General features: G+C 37.6%; 1 long non-coding RNA gene across 2 annotated transcripts; it reads right to left on the reverse strand.

The window, feature by feature from the left end:
• Positions 1–5,275: 5,275 nt before the first annotated feature.
• Positions 5,276–26,320, reverse strand: LOC109490013. 2 transcript variants are annotated; one of them, XR_002143203.2, is made up of 4 exons: positions 26,093–26,320; positions 23,649–23,873; positions 17,411–17,530; positions 5,276–6,458 (listed from the first exon to the last, which is right to left on the reverse strand). It is a non-coding gene; the product is annotated as an uncharacterized LOC109490013 (long non-coding RNA). The 2 variants fall into 2 exon arrangements; XR_002143204.2 differs by lacking the exon at positions 17,411–17,530.

A 26,320-nucleotide genomic window follows, 5' to 3' on the forward strand; every position in this document is an offset into this window, starting at 1 on the left:
CTACTTGTTTATGATATTCTAGTGTTTTTCAGGCAAACACAGTTTCTTTTATTTTTTTTTCAGGCTGTCCTTTTATTAATGTAAGTCAATATACCACTAAAATTTCTATAAGACTAATTAAGGAACAAATCTGAAACCATTATTGTCCAGAAATGAGTAGAAAACACATGTATTTAAATTACCCAAAAAAGTGCTTGTATTACTTCTTTAATCTGTACAATTCAGATATTACTAGCAATGGACCAGACTCTCTGAGAGCCATAATTGTATTCCTATTATGTCATTTGGATGCTCTTAGCTGCTTTTGTATCAGTGAGCCACATCATGGCCATAGAACAGACTGTTTCTTGCAAAAAGCAGCAACACTGTAACAGTTCTCTGTACAAAGAGAGGCAAAGTACTGCCATGTTTATATTTTTGCATTATCCTTGTTTTTATAAGTTGCTTCCATTTTCAAAGTTCAACATTCATCAGGGTGGCTATTATGTCCAAAGCAACAGAAATAACTATATAATTTAAAAGTTATTTTGATTACTGTGGTAATGTAACAACTGATTCAGTGGGGTCCATATAAAACTTCAGTTCTACTTTGTAATACTCTTAGTATCCATATTCTTGCTGTAGGTTGTCTAAATAGACAAATCGACCACTTTAATATGCAACTATTTATGTCAATAAAAATGTGTACATTTAGATGAAAAGACTTCCCTGATTGTATATACAGAGAATCAATTCCTATCTCAGTCCATTTACATATTTGTTGAATAAATGAGTGAACTAAGCCCATCTCAGCTGTTTGTGAGTAAAATCAAACCAGTGAAGCCAAAGTAGGAGACTATGGATTCTCATTTGAATACTATAAGTAATCAGAGAGAGAAAATCTTTCCTTTTTAAAATTATGGATTTGTTTAAATCATATAATCTGAAGATTAGTGATTTGAGAGCCAAAGGCCTAGATGCTTATCAGTTCTGCTATGTAATGCTATTTGACCTGTTGCCATTTGTTTAACCACACTGGGTCCCAATTATTTCATGGAGACCAGCACAAATTTCCTTGACTCATAACTTTGTAGTGACTATCAGAAGATACAAGATATGGTACAAAACAAAAAACAAACAAAAAATGTAAATTGTAAAGAGCCTTGCTAATAGATTTTCCTTATTAATATAAAGTTGAAAATTGTCTGGAGCTTGCCTTATTTAGAAGGAATCCCTACCCCCAGTAGCTTGTTCCTTTTTAAATCTTTGGAATTTTCCATGTCTATCCCAAGAATAGTAAGTGGTAAATTTCCTTGATAAATTTATAGATCACAGAGATAAACAAGGAAAGTGTCATTAAATCAGATGACTGTAGCCATCATTCCAGATTGCCTTATGGTTTCATGCACCCAAACCAACGTCATGGTCTTATATGTATGTGTGCATGTGAATGTGCATGCACTCGTGTTTGTTTGCATGTGTATTTGCTGTGTTTTTGTCTTTATAATAAATGTTTATTATCCCATCAACAAAATATGCAAATTTTCAACTCCTGAATAAGCCACTGCATGTAGGAACTAAGTTAACACTCTATATCTTAGAGGAAACCCCTCACAGAAAGAAAATAGATTTATGTTTCCCACAGAATAGCAGAGCAGGAAGACATTATACAGGAGAAATAGCTGGCTTGTTTAAAAGAACCAGTCTTAAAAAGTCATGTTTTATGTTATCATGTAGAAATGATAGATGCTTCTCATAAATGGGATCAGATGGCAGTCAGAGGAAGCATATCTGATAGCTACAATATTGGGACCAATTAGACAAATGGGACAGTAGTGCTTCAAGGGCAGCACTCATTTGTTGTTACACTGTGAAGTACTCCAAGGACTTTGAGGATTACACAAGAAAGACTAGAGGAATTTCATGTATTTCAACTTAGCCTCTAGTTGATATTTCAACTCCAGAGATACCATAAACCTATTTTCATGCTAGAGTAACAACACTCCCCCCCAAAAACCTAAATATCTTTAAACAAATATTGTGATATTCAAGAAAGAAAGAAAATGTGATATTCAAGAAAAAATAACTTTGCTTTCTAGTAGGTAACCAAGAGAAAATACACTATTAATTTCATTGCAAAAGTAGTCAGTCTTAAAAAATAAAATGAAATTTAGCAATACAGATGGCATGAAACTAATTTCTGAACATCACATAGATAGGTACTTTTTTTTTCTACCATGAAAATGAAGAATGACAACTGTTAAGTAGTAATGGGCTTCAGTGGCAGTGATGTGTTATTATAATCAACTATCTAACTCTGTTGGAATGTTACAAAACTTTTGTGCCTATTTAACTACCCAGTGGTCAAGATATGCAAAATTAGCACATTATAGCTTTGAAAAAGAAAACAACTTAGTCCTTTTTTTTTAAGAAAAAGATAGTTTTTTTGGGTAAACTGAACTTAAAAATAAACCACAATGTAATGAACAATATGATAACTGAGCAGTAAGCCCATATTCTAAAACCTCTAATATATATTATTCTCTGATGCTAGGAACAAAGAAGTAAAACTTACATATAAGAAATAGACCAAAAATTATGTTGCAGTATTTTCTTCTATAAACTTGGAAAATAATGACTTTTACTACGAAACCAATAAAAGCATTTGGTATGATCTCCATCACATCATTATTTTTTCAACATGCCTTCAAAGTTTCTCTCAGTTACACATGCTATTTGGAGAAGAGAAACAAAGTCAAATTTAGTGGCACATAGCCAATGCTATTAAAGAGAGTTTGGTTTTGCCTTTGGACTAGTTGATATCAGGATGGTGGTAGACGGTAGCGGGTGGGGGGGCTGTCTTTAGGTTAGCAATGTAGGAAGAAGTACTTTGGGGTGTAACAAAGTTTAACTTCTATAATTATTTTTCAGTGAGCACTTTGAATCAAGCCCTAGGCTGTTAATGACTTAGTTCGTCTAGAAATTTGAAAATTCGGAGGGTCTTAGGAGAAAAGAAAAAAATCACCCTGCACTGAAATATTTATAAATACTGTCTTTTTTTCCCTCCAAGGCTCAAGCAATATTATTTCTGTCTCACTGCTGTAGTTTAAGTTATGTTGAGCTAAAGTACAGAAGGACTTCACTGGTATAAGCAACAGGTGCAGTGAAACTCAGATACATTGATGATGATGTTGGTGATATGTCAGCATGTACACAGTACTTACCATTACCTGGAATTGTTCTAAAACACATAGAAAATACATGACAGATGATAGATAGATGATAGATAGATATAGATAGATTTATATATAACAATGTATATATGTAGAGATATATATACACAGAGAGAGAGAGAGAAAGAAACAGAAACAAAGAGAGAGACTATCTTTATCACAATTCCTTAGGTGGCAAATACTATTATCTCAGTGTCAAAAATAGGAAATCAGGGGCGCCTGGGTGGCACAGTGGTTAAGCGTCTGCCTTCGGCTCAGGGCGTGATCCCCGCGTTATGGGATCGAGCCCCGCGTCAGGCTCCTCTGCTATGAGCCTGCTTCTTCCTCTCCCACTCCCCCTGCTTGTGTTCCCTCTCTCTCTGGCTGTCTCTATCTCTGTCGAATAAATAAACAAAATCTTTAAAAAAAAAAAAAAAGGAAATCAGCACCGAGAATCTAATAGCTTTTCAAGATCGCACAGCACACCAGGTGTGGAAGCAGGCTTCAAAATCAGAAGTGGGAAAGCCTTGGAGTCTACATGCTAAACCTCTACACCAAAGTGGATTTCACTGTTCATTAAAGCCCCAAACATTTATGAAGAAGAAAAATTCTGAGTCACATCCCCTAAATCTGCCTTCACGCAAATAACTTTGGTCATGTTGTTTTTTATTGCTTCTCACTCTAAAGTGGTTCAAACACGTGACAGACTTCAAAGTCGGCCATACTTCAGTTTGAACCCTGACCAACACATCACTTACTCCATGTGTGATTTGGGGTTAATCACTTATCATTCCAGAGAATCAGTTTCCTCATCTCTAAACAATCAGGAATCATCATTTTCTTTTACTATTGTACACAGAATTAAGCAAAGATCAATTTTATTGTTTGTGAAGTTCTTGGCGTAGAGCCTAGAAAATGGAAAAAGCAGAATAAATGGCATTATTTTTAATATACCATCATCCTCCTCATCATCTTCCTTTGGAATGATGTTCAGATTTTTAGACAAGCGAATAATATGAAATAAGCATTTCCTACATACATATTGAATAATGAATAAGTGTTCATGTGATCCTGCAACATCTTGTAGAATATCAACTCTATTGTATCAACATTTGTACTGTTTTAGAGAATAATAGCCCTATACATTAAACTGAGAAAGTATGCTTGGGATATGCTTAGGATTTCTTGGGATATTTCATTTGTATTAACACATGCATTTCCAATGTGTACCCACCACCCACGCTTCCTTCACTGAACCAAAGTTGTATTCATAACTGTATCCATTTGACTTCAATTTAATCCCTGATAAACTTTTGTGGTTCAGCCCGTATCTTGATCCAAGTCTTTGGATCCATCTTTTTCTACAATAAGAGACCTAATAACTTCTGTAATTAACTGCACTTAAATATGTTTAAGGAAAACCGACATCTAAGACAAGAAACCTTTTTCTTTGACCCATCTTTGAGGAGTGAAGGCCAATTTCAGATTCCAAATTCCTCATTTAGATAGTCTCCCGATCTTGAACACATCTAAAAAAATTATATGTGTAAAGAAAAAAGAAAAAAAAAAACTAAACCCATGTTGGTGATCCTGCTTTAAACAGATTTAATATTTAAATTATATTGTAAATGTGTAACAAAGACTCATGTTTTCTTTAATAAGAATTTCTCTAAGAATTCTTCTTTATACACGAATCTAAGAGCCTGAAAATCTCATTTGGTTCGACAAACACTTATACAGTACCTATTAATAAAATTAGCTATTATTTGTTATCCACTTCACATTAGATAGACCTTTTAATTTCGGAAATAATCCCACAAGGTATCTTATGGGACAAAGGGTATTACCTCCATTAAAAACAGAAGGAAACTGGGGCACCAGGGTGGCTCAGGCGCTTAAACCTCCAACTCTTGCTTTCCACTCAGGTCATAATCTTAGGGACCTGGCATCAAGCCCCGAGTTGGGCTCTGTGCTCAGCATGGAGTCTGCTTGAGATTCTCTCTCTCTCCCTCTGCCTCTGCGCCCCCCTTCCCTGTGCTTGCTCACTCTCTCTCTCTCAAATAGTAATTTTTTTTTTTTAAGAGGGAAACTAAGACCAAACAGTTGAATAGTACAGAAAACAGATGAATAGTACGCTGTCACTGCAAGTAAACCTTGCAATCTACCACAGTGGGGGGCAACCATGAACACAAATAACTTTACACAAGGCGTGACATAAGCTAAGTTATAGAAGCGAAATACTTTACATGCATAGAGTGAGGAGCCCATGATACTGATTGGAGAAAGCTAGATACAACTGGATAGAATGAGTGAACATCTGAAACTGTGGAAGAGGACTGTTCAGGCAGAAGAAACAATTTAAGTGAAGGCAAAAAGGTGTGCAATTGTAAAGCAAAATCAGAAATGAGTGAGTTGTCATGTGCAGTTGTGACATGGAACGTGTGAGGAGGTCTGCTCTTAAACTTCAGCACACATCACAATCACTCGGTAGTGGACCCAAGAATTTTTATTTCTAACAAGTGACAAGGTTATTCTAATGCTTCCAATTCAGGGAGTGCTCTTTGAGAACTACTACTAGGGGCGTATGTGTTGCTAAGTTTACTTCTGAATTGAAATTAATTGCAGAATAGAAGATAATATATTGTTTATAATTAGTCAAACAAGATGTCTAATTTTGGCCTATGCTGTTAAAATCCTTTGAGTGAACGTGTGATTGAATAGAACCCCAAAGGGCCTATTGAGAAAGGACTTATCACAATGGAGTCAGCAGCTCATATGACTGTATGCTGGAGTGCCTTACAGCCTTAAGGATGAAAGCACTGTTAATATTGGCATAAGACCAGCTGCTTCTAAGAACAAAAATTAAAGCCGCAATCAGTTCCCCGGCTGTAGCAACATATCAACAATACACTCCAAACGGAGACTAGAGCAACAGAGCAACTCCGTGTGACATATGCTAAAGAATTCCATGGGAGACCAAAGAAAGGTCTTTGAAGTGCCTCATCTCTGTGAAGATCTATTGCAAATGGTCTATGAATTTGTGTACAGCCAAAAAGTGTCTCACTGAAATAGATAGGTGAAGTTAAAGTCCACCTCTAATCCTTGTACCCTGATGCTTGACATTGAAGCCAGGGTACAGTTTTTACTGGCACAAAATATTCACCGGACCAGATGGTTCATCCTCTTCTAATTCATCATCCGACTTCAGGAGTCTATCTTTTCATTCAAACCTAGTAAGGCAAATAATTTGGGCCAATTTGTCAGTTCCTGAAATAGAAGAAGAAAACAACCATAAGCATAATGTGGTAATAGTTAGTTACATGACTATAAGTAAGTGGTCTAATTCTTCTGGGCGACAGTGCCCTAAAACATAAATTGACATGGTTGGAATAAGTAATCTCAAGTGTTCTTTCATCCCTGATATCTCATAATCTCATGTTTTAGAATAAAGGAAGCTAGTATGCGAATAGAAAAGAAATCATGAGCACTGACACTGAGCAGCTCTGGGTAGAAATTCACATTCAGAATATTTCCTTCCTGAGTGGTTTTAGATGCACCATTTCATCTGAGTTTTAGTTTACTCATCTGCAAAATGAGAATAATGATCCTTACTTCATAAGAACAAGCAAAACTGAAGAACAATGAGTTCCAACATAAATATTTTGTTCAAGTAATTGAAGCAAAAAATTGCTTCCATTATTTGTCTGCCCTTGGTAAAATAAAAAACCACACAGGATGAAAATTCACACCTACCCACATATCAAATCTCCCTTCGTCCAATCCTGGAAGGTTTAAATCTATAGATAAATTTCTTTAAAAAGATAGTAAAGAAGGAAGGAAGGGATAGAAACAGATGGAAGAAGAAAGAAAGAAAGAAAGAAAGAAAGAAAGAAAGAGAAAGAAAGAAAGAAAGAAAGAAAGAAAGAAAGAAAGAAGGAAGGAAGGAAGGAAGGAAGGAAGGAAGGAAGGAAGAAAGAAAGAGAAAGAAAGAAAGAGAAAGAAAGAAAAGAAAGAGGAAGGAAGGATGTGGGGAAGGAAGAAGTCTTTTAATTCTAGGAGAATTCTTTCTTTTTAATCCAAAGTGACGAAATCAAATCATGGTAGTGCAAATATATACAGGCCATGTGAAAAGTTACTATAAAAATTAAATGGTCAACAGCTATATATATAAAGTATGACCACAAAAGGAACAAACAAGCAGCCCGAGAAATATTTAACAGTTATCTGTATAGAGAAAAGATTCAATTTTTAACATGTCAAATTCTCAGAAGGGTCCTTAAAGGATAGGAGTGCAATACTATTTTCCAGGAATACTGGAAATATTGTGGGCACAGAGGGTCAAACAAAATCCTATTTGAATCTTGATTCCAACAGTTGTACTCCAGTTATGTGACTTGGGGTCAGTTATTTACACTTTCTCAGACTTAATTCCCTCATTTATCAAATATAGATAATATTACCTACTTCTCTAATAAGTCTGTTGCTTATTAACCAGGCAACTCCATGACAAAATCAATGTAAACACTCCCACCCCTGTTTCTGAGCTATCTCTCAGTATTGTCTCTTCTGAGGATTAAATATGATAATGTATTGAAAGTACTTGCCGTAGTATTCGTTCAATAGGTATCACCTTTATTAATATTAAAGGTTAGTATTAAAGTACTCAGGCTACATTGAGTTAAAGATATTTACCTATGGATACCATCATTTCAATTATTTTAACACCCTATGATTTTTTAGCTTTGTGAAATTAAAATATTTACGTTTCCCTCAAAAACTGGAAAAAGTTAAATGAAGATAAAGAATTTTCTAAAGATTCTGTTACTTTTCATGGGACATAGGAGAATCATGGCCACTTCAAGATGCATTTTTTCCATACAAGTCAAATCCTATTACTACCATTTCTCAGTGTTAGTCAATTTATGCAAGCAAGCAAACATAATAACACAAGCTGTGCCTGCCTAAAACACAAGCAGGAGAGGCAGCCATCTTTGTGTGTGCCCTGAACATTGTTTTTCACAAATCCCAAAATGATAATGCCCCAACAAATACCCTTTTATCTTCTCAGTACCTGAAATTCCAAATTTTAGTGTTTGAGTTCAAAGCTATGATGCCTCTTATTATGTTCAAATACTCCTGAAAACCACACTTTTTAATATAATCATGGGTCTCCTTACTTATCATCCTATGCAATCATGATTTTGACCACCTGCCTCCCCTGACATAGCCAGCCTTATAATCCAGGTGACTTTTCCAACCCTTTTTGGTTGTGTACTTAAAATCCAAATGTTAGCCCATTTGAAATGATTAAATGATCAGTAATAGTATTCAAGCTACAAACTAAACACTCTTTTACTATTATAAGTAAATATGTAGGCACATTGTACAGATTTTGAAAAATACAAAAGTTAAAGAATAAAATCAGTATCCTTTTCCACTCAGAAATGTCTTGTATGCATAGCAAGAAAAAACTCATACCCTACTATTGTCATATATCCTAAGTATTTTCCCTGGCGAGTAAATATTGTTGAACTGTTCTAATGAGTGTGTAATATGCATTCATACATTTGTACTATAATTCATTTCAAAAACTCTTACTATGGATGCCAAGTTTTTGGTATCATAAATGGCATTACAATAAATATAATTATAAATAAACGCGAGAATTATGTATTATTTTAAAATAGCTTCTTAACAGGGGAATTCCTGATCCAAGGTTAATAAACAGAGCGACTTTTGGTAAGTACTTTATTTTACTTTCCAGGAAGATTGTACAATTAACATTAAATAAGATCACTGTTTAAAATACTTCCGTCCAATTGCGGGGATACCCCACTGGCTCAGTCGATGCAGCACGTGAATCTTGATCTCAAGGTGTGAGTTTGAACCCCACCCATTGGGGATGGGTTAAAATTTAAAAAGTAAATAAAATAGTTCCAGTAACATTTACTTTTAGTTTGATGGAATTATAATTCATGTTCATTGCAAAAAAAATTAGAAAATACGGGAGAAAAAAATTTTAGATCTACTAAAAATGTTTCATTTATAATGAATAATTGTTCCCCTTTTCACCAGAGCTTTTGTGTGTATATTATAAAAATATTTTTAGAGGACAATTAAGAATATATACTTTTGAGCTCTACTTTTTTTTTTACATTGTATTATGAGTATTTTCTAACATTCTATTCTTCTTTTTTCTCCCCTATCTCAATCAACACCACTGTCTACATTGTTGCTTTTATCAGAAGCAGAGGAATCACTCCAGACATGACTTTCTTTTATCCAACACCAACAGCTTACCAGCCCTCAAATGTCCACCTTAAAATAAACTTCATGAGCCTCAGCTTTCCTCTGACGCTATTTCCACTGTTTTTCTCACTCATGTTACCACAAATATCTTCTACTTGCTCTTTGTCCAATCTAGCCATTTTATATCCCATACTCCACTAGACTGGAGAGCGTTCTTTGTATTGTTCAAATAACGCCCTGTCATGCCCATGTTTACAATGGTTCATTTAAGATAAAATCCTGGTGTTTCAATGTGACATTGTTCACATTTACTTCTTGGGCTTCAAGTTGCCCTCAGGCAATGCCCCACTTGCTCTGTGTGTTGCTCTTTCATGAGTATGTAAATTCCATATCGGAAGGCTCCCATTGGGACTAAGCTGGGGCTCTTGGAGGCACACTGCCTATATTTAAGTTCTGGCTGTGCCCACTGACTTGGGGCACAGCTCACTTGGGGCAATTCACTTAACTTTTTCGGGTATTTCACATGTAGAATTAGGACGGCAACAGTGCTTACCCATGGCATAGTTTCGAAGATTGAATGAGTTAATGTTTGTGACATGCTTAGAATAGTAACCAGCACAAGTAAGTGCTATGTGTCTATTAAATAAAGGTTTTTATTTTGCCTGTTAATTGCTTAGTTTATACAGTCTGTTTAACGGTGAGATCTCTCCAAAAGTGTTTCTTCTGAAACTAGACTGAGCTGCTTGCTTCTACTCTTCCATCTCGGTCCCATCACTTTTCACACAGAGTTGATACTATGTACTTTTATGACTCTGAAAACAGACAGGTTCTCAGAGGAAAGGTCATTTTTCCTCTCTTCCCCCCAGCAGCTAGCACAAAGCCTAAGCAATGCCCTGCTGCTTGTGGTCTATCAGTATCTGTTTTGCAAATGAATAATATTTCCTAACTGGCAGTTTTTATTAAGGTCTTGTTCACCACTTGTTCTTTTTGTGTGCAATATGTTTTCAAGACCCTAGTTAATAAAATACTTTAAAAGCCAAATCTCACATTACAATAAATTACAAACACAGAATCTAATTTTTAAAAGAAACTGAGTCAAAATCCACTTTTTTTTCAAGATTTTATTTATTTATTTGACAGAGAAAGAGACAGCCAGCGAGAGAGGGAACACAAGCAGGGGGAGTGGGAGAGGAAGAAGCAGGCTCCTAGCAGAGGAGCCTGATGTGGGGCTTGATCCCATAACGCTGGGATCACGCCCTGAGCCGAAGGCAGACGCTTAACGGCTGTGCCACCCAGGCGCCCCAAAATCCACTTTTACCTAGTATTTTGCTGTGTTTTTTTTCATGAAGCAAACAAGTAGTGCATGCCACATAATAACAGTGCAAATTAACAACCAACCAGCCGAATTTCTGAGATCACAAAAAGTAATAATAAGAGCTAAGTACAATGAGAAGATGTGAAGGAAAAAGAAAAAAAAGACATAGATCTTACATTAAAAGATCTTGGGGCTCTCTTTGATTTCAGAACACACATCTACATGATTATTTAGGAATACCAAAAGTCCTATAACAGGCTATAATTCAAAGAATAAGCACGTTAAGACAATGTAGTGTCCACGGGTATAAAAAGGTCATAAATGGAATAAGCAGGATGGACTCGGGTCCACAGTTAAACAGGTTAAGGGAAGTGAGATTTAATTCAGTTTTCAAAGACAGACCATTGTACAACAATGTGAGATTTAATTCAGTTTTCAAAGACAGACCATTGTACAACAATGTTAATAGAGAAGGCTACAATAGCACACTTAAAATCATGAAAGTGGAAATAAAATGGATAAACAGAAAGCTTTTTGGAGGACGTAAAGCAACTGGCAAATTCTCTCTCCCTGACAGTCTATCAGAAAACAAAATAGGTGAGTTCGCCACAGAGCCTGGAAGTCTTTTTCTACTTGAGCCTTCAATTAATAGGCGGTTAAGACACTTTGTAAATAAAGAGGTCATAAAAATATATTTTTATAACCCCATTAATACTAGTGTTCCTATTAAGTTTATGACAACAATAATGGTAAAAAATGCCATAATAATACCATCACAACTGTTTGTAATGAAGATGATGAAGATTACCATTATATTAATAGACGAGGGGAAATAAGATAGGAGGACAAATAAAGATATTCTAGATTATGTTATTTATGTACTTGAAAAACTGAACACCTGGGCATCTAAAAAGAATTATCCCCAAGAATATGCTATTCCTTTCCTAATAAAAAGAGCTTCAAAGGAAAATAAATAAATTCCAAAGTCTTTTTGGTCTCCAAGTCGCTCTTATACAAGAGGAATTTGATGAGTTAAGTACAAATGCATAAGAAACATGTGGATTGCATTTTCTTTAAAAATACACAAGGGCTTAAAAATTAAGGAGAAAAAGTGTTTGGCAGAATGCATTTTTCATGAAGCCAAACCAAAAACATTCAAGACCGTTTCAGATTGTAGTATGACCTTCAACATTGTTGTGTTTATATCTGTTAAATTAATCTAAAAATAAACACTATTTTTAAGTAGGAGAACTGAAGCAATTAAATATTCACCAAGCTATAGATTTAAATGAATAATTTCTTAAAGTTCTGCTGAGTTTCCTTTTTTTTTTTTTTTTAAATAGTCTCCTATCCAGAGATGCTCAAACAAATGCCCACCATATGTGTCATACTCTGTGTCTATTCCATTATTTCTTCATAATGTTTCTGGTTCACGTAGCGGAGGAGACATCATCTGAATATGTGTAAGAAAAATGTCAACCCTCCCCTAGTGGTAGGATTAACTTAACCACAACTTGTGATCTTCAATTGGTTCAAATGTATTCTCAATTTGAATCATTTTTAAATACTTTTGGCCTGTGCTTTGTTCCAATCTCTGCCTATGTATTTGTTGCAAAGACACTTTCTGAGATGACATTTTGTTCCTGTAAATAGACAAGAATGAAACTTGAATAGCTGGGTTGAGCTTCACTGGTGGGTGAGTCAAAGTGACAGAACACACACTAGGACAGGCCATGTCCATCTTGACAGCCTGCCACAACAGTGGAAAGAACAATGAAGTGAGAAGGCGAAAATTGGTGCTTTTTTTTTCATTGTTTGCTGCTGGCTCACCTGGAGCCTCTGTTCAAGCATTTCAATGATTTGGGGCTGTTGCTTTGTTCTTCTTGAACCAGAATTACCATAATGGACATTTTGCTATTTGTCATATTACCCCAGTCATCATTCATGGTCCTCATCTCCTTCATCCCTTTTATACCAAGCATGTAGTCTTATTAGTGATTACTTTGCACCTTTCCTCAAAGACATTTTTTTTTTAATTTTCCATTACCAGCTTCCAAAATGGCCCTTATTGCTCTATCCTTAAAATGCAGTTATAAAAAGGGAGAAATCATCCCTCTGTCTTCTGCTTCAAGTATGTCCCCATAGTTTATTGATAAGGATATGTTTCTAAAACAGAATTTTTTTTATTCTACTGCTTTTCTGCTCAATAATCTGCAAGAATATCCTATTGCTCAAATGCAAAAATTCTAAACCGGAATGGTAGAAAGCAATATTTACTCAAATATTTGTTGAAAGAATGAATGTGTTCTTCTCATTCACAGCCCTCCAAAACCTACCTCCAAACAGCTCTGCTACTTTGTGAAGCGCACTAAGTCCCTGGTAGGCAGAATGGTTCTCCCAAGATGTCCAACCCTTAATCCTGGGAACCCATGCATATGTTATGTTACATGGCAAAAGAGACTTTGCTGATGTAATTAAGATCACAGATTCTAAGATATGAAAGATAACCTGGATTATCCAAGTATGTTCAATCTAATCAAGGCACCCCTTAAAAGCAGACAACCTTTCCTGGTTAGAAGCAGGGAAAAAAAAAAAAGGCAGAACGCAAAATAAGGGATATGTGGCAGAAGGGAAAGGCAGAGAGATTCCAAACGTAAGCATATTTGCTGAGCCCTTACTGGCTCTGATATGGAAGGACCTGGAGAGGCCATGAGCAGCCCCAATCACACAGCCAGCCAGGAAATGGGAACCTCAATTCTACAAGTACAAAGAACTGGACTTTTTAAAAAACCTGTGTGAGTTCGAAAATACAGATGTTCCCAAATTTTTGATGATCTGACTTATGATTTTTCCAGCTTTACCATGGTTCAAAAGTGATTCACATAAAGTAGAAACTGTACTTCAAGTTTTAAATTTTGATCTGTTCCTGGGCAAGCAATATGCAGTGCGATACTCTCTCCTGACGCTGGGGAGGGGCCAAGAGCAGCAGTTCCCAGTCAGCCATGGGATCACAAGAGTAAACAACTGATACACTTCGAATCATTCTGTTTTTCACTTTCAGACAGTATTCAATTAATTACATGAGATACTCAATAGTTTATTTTAAAATAGTCTTTGTGTTGGATGATTTGCCCAACTGCAGGCTAATGCAAGTGTTCTGAGCACGTTTAAGGTAGGAGGCTAGGCTAAGTTATCATTGCAGTAGGTTGGGTGTATTCATGCCTTTCTGACTTACAATATTTTCAAGTTACGATGGGTTTATTCAACATAACCCTGTCATAAGTTGAAGAAGATCTATAGCTTCTTCTCGGGAATTCATGATAAAAGCCAAGTTGGCCAACATCTTTATTTTAGCCTTCTGAAAATGTCCAGTGGAATCACTGTACCATAAATCTGTGTTGTTTTAAGTGAAGATTTTGGTTGTTACAGCAGCAACAAAAAAACTAATACACTCTCAAAAATGCTTTCCTTGAGTTCCACTCATGTGTATCATTGCCTCTTTGCCTCTGATTGGCACTGCTTATCTATGACAATTACACACTGTTTATATCACCTCCTTTCTCAACCCCAATCCACAAATCTTCTTTAAAAAAACTAGAGTGAGTCCCTCATAGAAAAATATTTTAAGTAAGGTTTGAAAAAAAATTAATCTCTTTGTTTGACTGGAAGAAGCAATATACCTTTGGTTTGACTGAAAAGAATACTATACCTTTTGGAGCACTTGCTATTATGTATAAAACCTGATTGTTTGATTTTTGACTCTTGGAGTTTAAGAAAGAGAAACACTTTAAGCTGGTACTTAGCAAACCTAAGTATGTAGGTATCGCACCTGGGGACCATGTTAAAATGCACATTCTGATTCTAGGGCTAGGTCTAGGATGGGACTGGGGAGTCCTCAGCTTTCACTGCATTCTGACATTTACTTTTTGTGCAATCTTGGGACAACCATTTCAAAATATAAACACAAATTTTTTCATCGGTAAAATGGACATTGTGAGTATAAATGAGATCATGTATATAAAGGAAATGCTTCTTATTGTGCCTTATGTCACATGCCCTTGGCCCATTCTAAGATGTGTTCATCACAGACAGAGCACATCACACTTATCACAGTCCATATGAAACACCAGCTACATTCATTGCTTCTCTGGTACAGCAACTTAGACAATCCCAGCAAGGCAGCCCAGGAATGCGTTAATGTCCACGGACAAATCCGACAATCCGTGGAGCTCAGGAGGTGGTGATGGAGGCCCAAGCTCTGGTTCTTCATTCAGAGAAGCATTCAACACAGTTCTTGAAGAGGTTGAGGCTCACAGGGGGATGAGCCCTAGTTACTTTCAGTGGGATTCAGGCTCAATTGTTCTCAGTGGGAATAAGCTTTTTTTTTTTTTCTTTTAAAGATTTTATTTACTTATTTGACAGAGAGAGACAGCCAGCGAGAGAAGGAACACAAGCAGGGGGAGTGGGAGAGGAAGAAGCAGACTCCCAGCAGAGGAGCCTGACATGGGGCTCGATCCCAGGACTCCGGGATCAGGCCCTGAGCCAAAGGCAGACGCCTAACGACTGGGCCACCCAGGTGCCCCGAGGGGAATAAGCTTTTTTTTCCTTTTCCTATGTCATTTTCCTCATCCCTTCATTTCTTTCTCTAGGAATCACCTACCAAATAAACTACGTTTTAATAAGTCCTTGTCTCAAGCTCTGCTTTTGGCATCATACTCATTAATAGTCTCGCCTTCTTTGAAATGGGAGTGGGGTGGAAGAGAAAGACTTACGGAGTAGCTCTAATATTTAAACTGTCTAGGGACAATCTAAGGACAGTTTTAAAAATCATGGAAATAGCTAACTTCTTATTTTCATTGGGAACTTTGGAAAGATAAAATGCCAGCCTGAAGTCAGCTACCTATAAACTCAGAGAATGCTGGGAAAGACAGAAGACCTTCATGGACACTTTTTAAAGATCTTCATTTCCTATAGCTGGGGGCAGACACTGCTGAAATTCCATCCTGGGATTTAACAGTAAAGGTAGAAAAATTGAAGGGAAGACAATGTTTGGCCTTAGTGGGTTTTCTCTGCTAAAATATGGCCAAGATATTGAATATATAGGAACCTGGGATCTGGCAATACTTGGTGTACACAAGAACGTGTGTGTGTCAGTGTGGAGACACACAAGCATCTTTGAGAAACTAAATGTGACTGTCCTCTATAGAGCCAAAAATCACAGGAGATGATGATTCCATGAAAGAGAAGCTCCTAGTGTCAGTGAAGAGGACAGTTCCAGAACAGCAAAAGGCAGATACCTACCCATCAGAAGCCAAGTAAACATAATTACAATAAAGCCCAGCAACACCAATATGGCACAAAAGGGGTCTTTCACCTGCAGTGTTCTGTTCTGATGGCTCAGAGACTGTGGTGTGTCTAGCGGTGAAATAAATGAGCAGCCAACAATGGTGTTGCTTGATTTGCAGAGAAATCTCAAGGCTTCTCTTAGACTATACAACAACAACAACAACAACAACAAAATCTCCATTCCTTGCTTAATTTCCCAATCTGAGCTAGCCTCAAATACAGGATCCTGTGACCAAAATGGAGATCATTCTCTTGAGGAAAGACTGTGTTATGCCACTAAAAGCATATACAATAAATGTTACGCTAAACTCTCCTTAAAGGACCTCTGGCCTTGTGCCAGGGTAATTGTGTATTGAGAAAAAGAACATCTGAGACCTTTCAAGAGATGTTGAAAACCGAGTCTTACTTAATACTGAAATTAAAATGACCCTAATCCCTGTACATTATCACAAGGACAGTTTTAAATGGTTCTATAGAACTTGTGGAAGTCACTTGAAATTAGGAAATGGCTAACCAAGAAAGAGAAGGACCCCAGTACTAAAATACACAGATGCAGAAAACACACATTGAGAGGATTGACTACTATCACCTTCTCCCCCAAGGAACCCAACGGGGAGCTTGTGCTGCACGGTTCTACGGCGTTAGACTCTGCAGAGTTCAAGGTCTTCAACCCCAGTTGGAAAATGTTTCTTCTGGGGGATGTACTGAGGGTTCATCCAAAGCTAAAGCTTTAATTTTGCCTAGTCATTTTTGGTTCCTCATGGCTTTAGACCAGCAAGCAAGTAAAGGAATTAGTAAATCGACAGCGTCATTCACTCTAGCATGAATTTCTAAGGTCGCTGCCACATAATAAAGGTCCTGAGGAATGTATTGGGCCCTGCAGGGGATCACTATGGTATCTGCTGATGTCTTTATGCTCAGTCATAACACACACAAAAAAGAATTTGCAGCAACAATTGCCTGATAAGCGGTCCTGTAACCAAAGCCTCAGACATCTGAGGGACGGAGATCTAGGTTTCTTTATCAGGTAAGCAGCTTATATGCTGACTGGAGAGCTGACTAAGTGTGAGGGGACCCTAGAACGGATGGTAGTGAAGGGAGATCAGGAATACCAGTAACAGACTGGGGACCCACCACTGTAGCAGGAACCTGTTTCATAGTCTTTATTTCAATAGTTCATGGCCAGCCACAATTTTTATGAGTTATTAAAAAGCGTGAACTTATTGCGAGGCAGTAACCTTTCTAAGCTGTGACTAGGGACACTGTAGCAGACAACACGAGGCTCTGTGTTAAGATTCCCTGAACCAACCTGCAGTTCAGCTGCGCTTGTAGAACTCCATCACTCCGGCAGCATCCCACCTCAGGGGCCTGCTTCCCTTGTCTGCTTCTGTGGGAGTTACAGGAAGCTCGTTCACTGCACACAGCAAGGCTAGGATGTGTGAGATAATTAATGCCCCTGAGAAACAACCCTCAACAATGGACAAGAGTTATGATAAAGACCCCAGCTTCCTATCCTTCAGAGAAACAATTCTAAGGGTCCCCAGCAGAACTGAGCCTTAGTTGACCACAGTGGCAACTTACTCTTTATTGGCATCTCTTCCTGCCTTATCTCATTCAGCTTACTTTTCCATACAGTCCGTCTACTCTCACCACTACAATAGTTGTGTCAGACATGGAGGGTCCCTAGGTCCCTTCTTCTCAGAGATACAGGCAGCTGTTTAAACCTTTAGAGAAATGTCTGCTCCTTGCTATACACCAAATTCTTCCCACGAGCACCTACCTGAATGTAATGTGTTTTTAAATGTGTAAACCTAGCATAGTCAAAACTGGAGTAAAACTTTTGTTTGAGATGAAGGCAGTTAGAGCTTAAACTTTGGGAATTATAAAATTCCAGATTCAAGGTAACTCCTAATTGATTCTATTTAAAACAGAACCACTTATCTCAGAAAATGAAGTTGAATAAAATCGTAAGTAGGTAAGAGTATGAGTAGTCATGCTGTGATTAATTGATATGAAACATAATCATTTTATCAGACTAGATATGCCCAGTGAATAAATATGAACAGTTAGAACCTTTTCTAAAACTTTAAATATATTTTAAAAATATATTATTTCTGCATATATTAGACTCAAAGACTGTAAAAGAAGTCCTAGGACTGTAGACTGTTAAACAGAAAGTCCCATAAGAGTATGTCTAATCCCATCCTCTGTCACTTTGTCATCCTTTTGGCTCAGGAAAAACAATGCAGCATTAAGGTTAAACCTAGAATCAGGAGGCAAATCACTTAGGTTCCAAGCCTGGCTGTGACCAACTTCCCCAACTTCTCCATCCACCAGTTTCTCACCTCTGCAATGGGGGTGACCATGGGAGTAGCCAGTCACAGGCCTATTGGAAACTTGAGTGACTTAATACACAGCAGATCTTAGAAGAATTTGTCACACACTAAGAGCACAATAAGTTTTATTATTTTTGTTTTTCCTCCTTTAACAACTGTTTATTGAGTATCTACTGGACGCATCACTGACCAGGTACAGAAAATATAAAGATGACTATCACGGTCTTTGCTTTCAAGATGCTGAGAAGCTAGGAGGAGATGAACAAGAGATCGCATGGGACAATAGTGCAATGAACAGAATGAACAGATTTTCTTGGGGGCAGTCTCTACAGATGAGAGGATATTGTAACCAGCTCTTGAAAGTTAAGGAAGAGCTCTCTGCGAAGTTGCTGCTGCTGCTGACGATAATAAGAAATACTAATTAATAATACAATCTTCAGTTAATGGCTAACATTTGCTGGGTGCTTACAATAGGCCAGACAATTTATAATATCAATATGTATTATTTTGTTTAATCATCAGAAAGATCCCGTGAATTCAGTTTCATTTTTATCTCTAACCTTGAATTTAGGAAACTTAGGCCCAGAGAGATAATGACATTTTCTCAAGGTCACTGGGAGAATAAATGGCAGAGCTGCGAACTGAGCACAGCAGAAATGTGTCTGAAGCATTGAGACAAACAGCTGAGAGCACACCTAATTATGAAATTTGCAGGGCATGACCTGAATGAGAAAAAATTCAGAGTGGCTCTAGCACGGAGTGCTCCAGATGTTAAAGATGGCGGCAGGGATGAAGAAACGTGAACATTTTGCTAAAAGCTGGAACATAATACAGAAGGACCCAGTAGGAAAGGAGAAGCTTATGGAAGCTTACTAGGGGAGAAACAAGAGTTATTGCAACTGTTTACCAAGAAATGTACATCCATTCCTCAAGATGTTCAGTGTAGAGCTACCCTATGACCCAGCAACTGCACTACTGGGTATTTACCCCAAAGATACAGGTGTAGTGAAAAGAAGGGGTACATGCACCCCAGTGTTCATAACAGCAATGTCCACAATAGCCAAACTGTGGAAAGAGCCAAGATGTCCTTTAACAAGCAAATGGATGAAGAAGATGTGGTCCATACATACAATGAAATATTACTCAGCCATCAGAAAGGACGAATACCCACCATTTGCATCGACATGGATGGATCAGGAGGAGATTATGCTAAGTGAAATAAGTCAAGCAGAGAAAGACAATTATCATATGGTTTCACTTACTTGTGGAGCATAAGGACTAGCATGGAGGACATTAGGAGAAGGAAGGGAAAAATGAAGGGGGGGTGGAATCAGAGAGGAAGATGAACCATGAGAGACCATGGACTCTGGGAAACAAACTGAGAGTGTCAGAGGAGAGGGGGGTAGGGGGATGGGTTAGCCTGGTGATGGGTATTAAGGAGAGCACATATTGCATGGAGCACTGGGTGTTATATGCAAACAATGAATCATGGAACACTACATCAAAAACTAATGATGCACTGTATAGAGACTAACATAATAGTAATAAATAAATATACACACACACACTCACATATATACACATATGTGTATCACTTTCCTAAAAATTTTGCAAGATTACTCAGAAGCCAGTGCACCTAAGACATATCTTAATTGGAGGGGAGGGTAAGATGGAGGAAATGATAAAGTCAAGAGTAACTGTAGTTTCTGTAATAGGGTATCAAGTAAGAAATGATACCTAATTAAGTGAGATTATAAGAGAGTTTCAGGGGTTGAGGAGGACATAAAGAATTCGAGGTTTACATAAGATTTTGCATTGATTATTGGACTTCCCAGTAGAAGTTTTTAAAAGGGTAGTTGAAATAAGCGTCTGAATTTAGAAGAGAAGATAGGTGAGAATGGCAATGCAGGTAATGATTTGAAAAGTATTAATATAATGAACTCTTGAACTTTTCTGCATCTCTAACCATCATGCTAATTGACCTGAGGTCCAAGCCTGTAGGCATCACTGGGGGATAAGAACATGAAAGTGTGCTTCTGAAGAAATGTAAGGAGAAAGAGGATGATAACAGTTACCCTATTGGTAATATTTTACAAGACTATGTTCTTAAATTTTGTCAATGCAGAAAAAAAAAATAGGATTGGCTTGATTTCTTGAGTTTTCATTAAAATATGTAGGGCAAAACTAGGTATTTTGTAATATTTAGAGAAAGCAACTGTGTTCGCCCAAGGTTAGTACAGGAAAGACCATGGTTAAGTGAAATAACACTTTGCTCTGACCGTGAAGATTGGTCAGAGATGCAAGGGAGTTTGAGAGGGAAATTGACTTATGTCTCAGTATTTCCTCTCCGGGTTTGACCTGAGGATGAGGAAAGTCTGTCAGATAATTGAAAAAGTATCAGATTCGGGGACTGTGACTCACACCTTCAGCCGAGATCATTTGAGTGGAACCACTAAGCTCTGTAAACTTTGTTAACAAGAAGTAGCTCGGTCTAGGAAAGAAGGTAGAAGAGCATGGTAAGAGAGAAACATGGGTGACACGCTCTTGGTGCTGCCATAGTCCTATAGTGGGGAGACCACACTGGAAGACACCAGGTCTATGAGCATCCGTACTCTAGTGGGATAAGTGATGTCAAAGTCAGAAAGATGCATGGACAAGAAGTCTATGTCTTAGCCAGCTAAAAGTGAGGGTAAGTTTAATTAACCAGGTGGGAGATAGCTATGCTCTGGAAGGACAGTCACAGACAAAGTTCAGAATCTCAAACTTTGGTTTCAGAAGAATGTAGTAGGAGGCCCAACTATGATGTGGACAAGATTGACAGAAAAAAAGATCAGTTAAGACATATGCAAGAAAGAGAGGGAGGCCGGAGGAGGCCAAACCAAAATAAGACAAATGAAGAGCCACCATGAAGAAGGGATGTGAAGGACATGTCCTTTTTCTATTTTGAACACTTTGAGTCTGGAACCTTAGATCATCCTGACACCTTCCTTCTTTTATTTTGAAATCCCAATTTCCTAGCAAGTGAAGTAGGAGGAGAATAGCTGAACCCACTTTCTATTTGTTGTCATTGTCTTTGTTCCTATTTTTGTCTCTCACTCTTTCTCTGCCTTTTGTAGTTTTAATTGAACATTTTATATGATTCCATTATACTTTTTTAAAAACTTTTTTTTAGTGGCTATGCTAGAGTTTGCAATATACATTCACAACTAATTCAAATCTTCTTAAAAATACTATATCACTTCATGAGCAGTGTGAGTACCTTAAAACAAAATAACCCTAATTCCTTCTTTCCATCCCTTGTATCATTAATGTCATTCATTTCACTTACATGTAAGCATGAAGAATAAGTGTATGGTACATATATAAACACACATAACTGAAAATTGTTGCTATTAATTTGAGAAAAAAAATCCCTGTTATCCGTTCGAGCAAAGAAGAGTAAGAAAAATGAAAGTTTTTACTTTCATTTATTCATTCTTCAATGCTCTTCTTCTTACATAGGTCTGAGTTTCTGACCTATAGGATTTTCCTTTTCTCAATGATTTTATTTGTTTTTACATTTCTTGTGAAGCAGGTCTATTAGCAACAAATTTCCTCAATTTTTGGTCAATTGAGAAATTCATTATTTCTTATTAATTTTTGAAGGATATTTTCCTAGGGTACAGAATTCTACTTTGGTGTGTGTGTGTGTGTGTGTGTGTGTGTGTGTGTGTGTGTGTGTACCCTCTTAACACTTTAAATATTTCATTTACTGTTCTTGCTTGCATGGTTTCTAGGAAGACGTGGGATGTAATTCTTACCTGTTCCTCTATAGTTAAAGGTGTTTCCCATCTCCAACAGGAAAATCTCCCTTTCCCCCTCTCTTCCCTCTGTCCTCCCCCCGCCCCCTTTTAGAAAATCAAAGATAAAGATAAAGCCCTATTAGAAAATGATATGCTAAGGTGTAATTGTTTTTTGGTTTTTTGTTTTTGTTTTTTCCTGGTGTTTATCTTGCTTTGTGCTTTCTGAGCTTCCTGGATCTGTGGTTTGGTGTCAGACATCGGACATTAATTTTGAAATTCTCGGTCATTATTGTTTCAAATATTTCTTCTGTTCTTTGCTCTTTTTCCTCTTTCTGATACTCCCAGTACATGTACATCTTTTTCCATTTTTTTCCCATGCTCCTTAGACATTTTGTTCTGTTTTTCTCAGTTTTTGCTCTCTTATCTGTTTTTGAGGACTCTATTGATAGATCTCTTAGGTCGGAGAATATTTCTGCAGCTGTATCCAGTCTGCTAATAAGTTCATCAAGGACTTTTTTCATTCCTATTACAGTGTTTTTGATGTCTAGCATTTCTTTTTGATTCTGTTTTAGGATTTCCATTTCTTTGCTTACACTGCCCATCTGGTCTTGCATGCAGTCTACCTTACCCATTAGAGCCCTTAGTGTATTAATCACAGTTGTTTTAAATTCCTGGCCTGATCATTCCTACATCCTTGCCATGTCTGGTCTTGATGCTTACTCCGCCTCTTCAAATTGGGTTTTCTGCCTTTGATAGGATCGTGATTTTTCTTGAGAGCTGGACATGACGTGCCAAAGAAAAGGAACTGCTGTAAGCCTTTAGAAATGTGGTGGTGAAGTGTAGGGAAAGGGGGAACTCTACATTCCTGGGATTGGATCTTAATCTTTTAGAGAGGCAAAGCCTCTGGGCTGTGAACTTCATAAGAGTTTCTTGGGCTTTCCCTCCCCAGCTAGGTGGACCGGGGTAACAGGGCTGGAGTTAAGTATTTCCTTTCTCCCACTTGAAAGACTAGAGGGCCTGGAGCTGGGTATTCCCCTTCCCCAGGTCAGTTAGGCTTTGATAATACCCCAGCGAGTTAGGACCTGGTTTGCCTGTTTCCCCCCCAGGGCAGGACTTGTTAAGAAAAACAGAGTGCTCTGGTTTATTTCAAATGCCTCCTTTCCCCCCTCCCACTGTGGGAAGCCTGAGGGGATTTTTCTAGGTAGTTACTGTGGGACTCTTGTCAAGCTCCTGGAGGTAAATCTCACAATATCGTGAGGTCCCCTCTCCCCCGAATACTCCTAAAGTTTTGAACTCTCCTACTTTCCCACCACACAACCTCCATAAATCGATCAATTGCAGTTCAGGTCTTCCTCCCCCAGCACAGCACCCACAGCACTTTCAAAGCCTGTGGGTCTCTAATCCCTCAGCCCCGATGCCCTTTATTCACCTGTTCCTCCAGCCTGGGGTCTGCGGTTTGCCCTGGGTTCCTCGCTCTTAGGGACGGAAGACAGTTGTTGATTTTTCAGTCTGTTCAGCTTTTTACTTGTCCTTAGGATGGAGTAGCGACTTCTAATCCTCTTACACACCGAACTGGAAAGGAAGTCCATCCACACTGTCTTCCAGCCAGCCATCGGCCTCGGCAAAGAAGAGTCAGTATATTCGTGTATGCATGCTTGAGGAGGAAAGAAAAAAAAAAATCACAACAGCAAAGCCTTCTTCACACTCTTCAAAATGAGAAGATAATTTGAATATTATTGCATTCAAGAGGGCCCTCTGGCTGGGAATTGGCAAAGGAAGCAAGAGAGGACACTCCCTCCCCCTTGTACCAGACTTCTCGTCATCCAGCAATGTAAAGAGGAAGAAATTTGGGGCAGGACCACCAGAAAATTGCAGTAGAGTTGATGCTGATCTCATTGCCTATTCATAAGCTCTCACAGACAAAGCACCAGATCAAAGTGCTGAGACTATATATATATATATATATAAAATCTATCTATCCCAGGGTTTGTTTGGAAATAAATGTCTATTTGAAATACATACACTAATAAAATCTGATAGAACTATGATCACAGAAATCCCTTTGATATTGCGAAGACTCAAGGCGTCACATTAGATACTCTTCCTATGGAGGAAACATGTTGCAAAAATCTATATTGAAACTTAAGATGGAGGAAGTACCAAAAAAAAAAAAAAATGTATGTCGCTCAGCGGTCAGATAATGGGAGGCAACAAAGCCTCCCAATAGCTAAACAAGAGTGGGCTGAGGAACCATTGGTTGGTAGGAATTCAGTTCCTTTGTTTTGCTCTGAAAAAATATTTCCAGGAACTGCGAATAATGTTGAAATTTCCAAAAGTCTGAACTGAAAGCCAAAAGTTTATAAAAATGGTTGGAGCATTTCGACTGCTACAGATTTTGCAACTATGCTATCAGGCATGTTCTTTTAAACTCCCTGGGCAAGAAGTACTAGGAGTAGGTATAAAAAGGAACATGCCTGTGAAAGAATTTAAAATTCTCTTCCCCGTGCCCTCAACAAGTATTTATTGAACTGCCTTACAGAAAAGAAATGCTTTTACTTGAAAATATAAAAAATCCGCTCATCAGTGCTTCCTGAAGAGACTTTGAAGAGAATTTTAATCCTAAATTGAAGGGGATAGAAACTTGTAAACTATGAGACCTCAAGATCTTATTAAGGAGCATGAACAGTAAAAGAGCTCAAATTTTTGCTTCCAAGGGTAACAGGCAAAAAACATAATAAATGCTTACATGATGATAGAGGCTTTTACAGGTTACCTCATTTAAATTCTTTAACTTATATAGAAATTGGAACTCTTGTCCAGCTTAGAAATGATAAAAACTAAAGTCAGTTAGGACAGTATCAGATTCAATATTCACTAAAAATCAGAGCCTGGATTCAAACCCATATCCATTGATTTTTTAAATAAAAAATAAAACTGTTTTTTTTTTCAATTAATTGATGCTTCCTGTTGTGACCAAATCAAAATTTTTTTATGAGTTCTTCAAAAGCACAAAAGGAGAAAATGTCAAATAGCAAAGAAATAATGAAGACTGGTAGAATTGTGAGGGCGCAGTGTACTTTTTAATAAGACTTTATGATTTAATATACATTTACCTTATCTCCAAACCATCCAGCTTCCTCCTTGTATCATTGGCCTCAAGGTGTTCATTTTCTTCTTGAACAAGTTCTCAAAATCACTGACTTCCTGTTTTAAGTTGAATCGCTTGGTTTCTACACTGCTCCTTAGCAATTATTCAGAAATCTGTATTCTTTAGTTCTCTGAATCTGGTATATGTGTTTCGTGGATTTCCTATTTTTCTTTTTTTCATATCCATGCTTCATTTTGCCAGAGTACACATTACATATTTTTTAAGGAAGAATTTACAGGTAGTAAACTGAGTTTTTACATTTCCAGAATACCTTTGCTTCTCACCTTAATATTTTGCCTGAGGATAGATATCAATTTTTAAAACCATTTATCCTAAACATTTGAAGGCATATTCTATCACCTAGTGTCCAATGATGCTTATGAGAACTACGATACTCATTGTAGAACTGATCCTTTGTAGGTAACTGCTCAGTTTAGCTTTCAGTTTTGTTTTGAATCCTTCTGCAACAAATTTTAAAAATCTTCTCTTATTCTAAGTTTCGTGATGTATCTAGCTGTGTTCCCCTCCCCACCCCAACCACTGAATGTTGTTTTGTACTTAGGGAGATTCATTCAATCTCAAAACCAGTTTGTTTTGTTTTGTTTCTTTTCAGAAATCTCACTCTATTCTCCCCTTATTTCATCCTCTCTTTATTAATTTCTCACTGCTACTGTAACAAATCCCCACAACCCTAATAGCTTAAAACAAGAGAGTCATTATCTTACCGTTCTGGAGATCAGAAGTCCTGAAATCAAGGTGTCAGCCCAGCTGCATTCGGTCTGGATGTTCTAAAGAAGCATCCATTGCCTTGTCTTTTCCAGCTTCTAGAGCCGGCCAGCCCGCCAGGGTCCTGGCCCTTCCTCGAATCAGGAGACTTTCGCTTCCCTCATCACATTCTCTGACTCTGCCCTCCCTTTAAAGGCCCTCGTGATTACACTGGGTTCACCTGGATA

This window comes from Ailuropoda melanoleuca, chromosome 1, assembly GCF_002007445.2.
Source record: "Ailuropoda melanoleuca isolate Jingjing chromosome 1, ASM200744v2, whole genome shotgun sequence".
In the NCBI taxonomy this organism is placed as follows: Eukaryota; Metazoa; Chordata; class Mammalia; order Carnivora; family Ursidae; genus Ailuropoda; species Ailuropoda melanoleuca.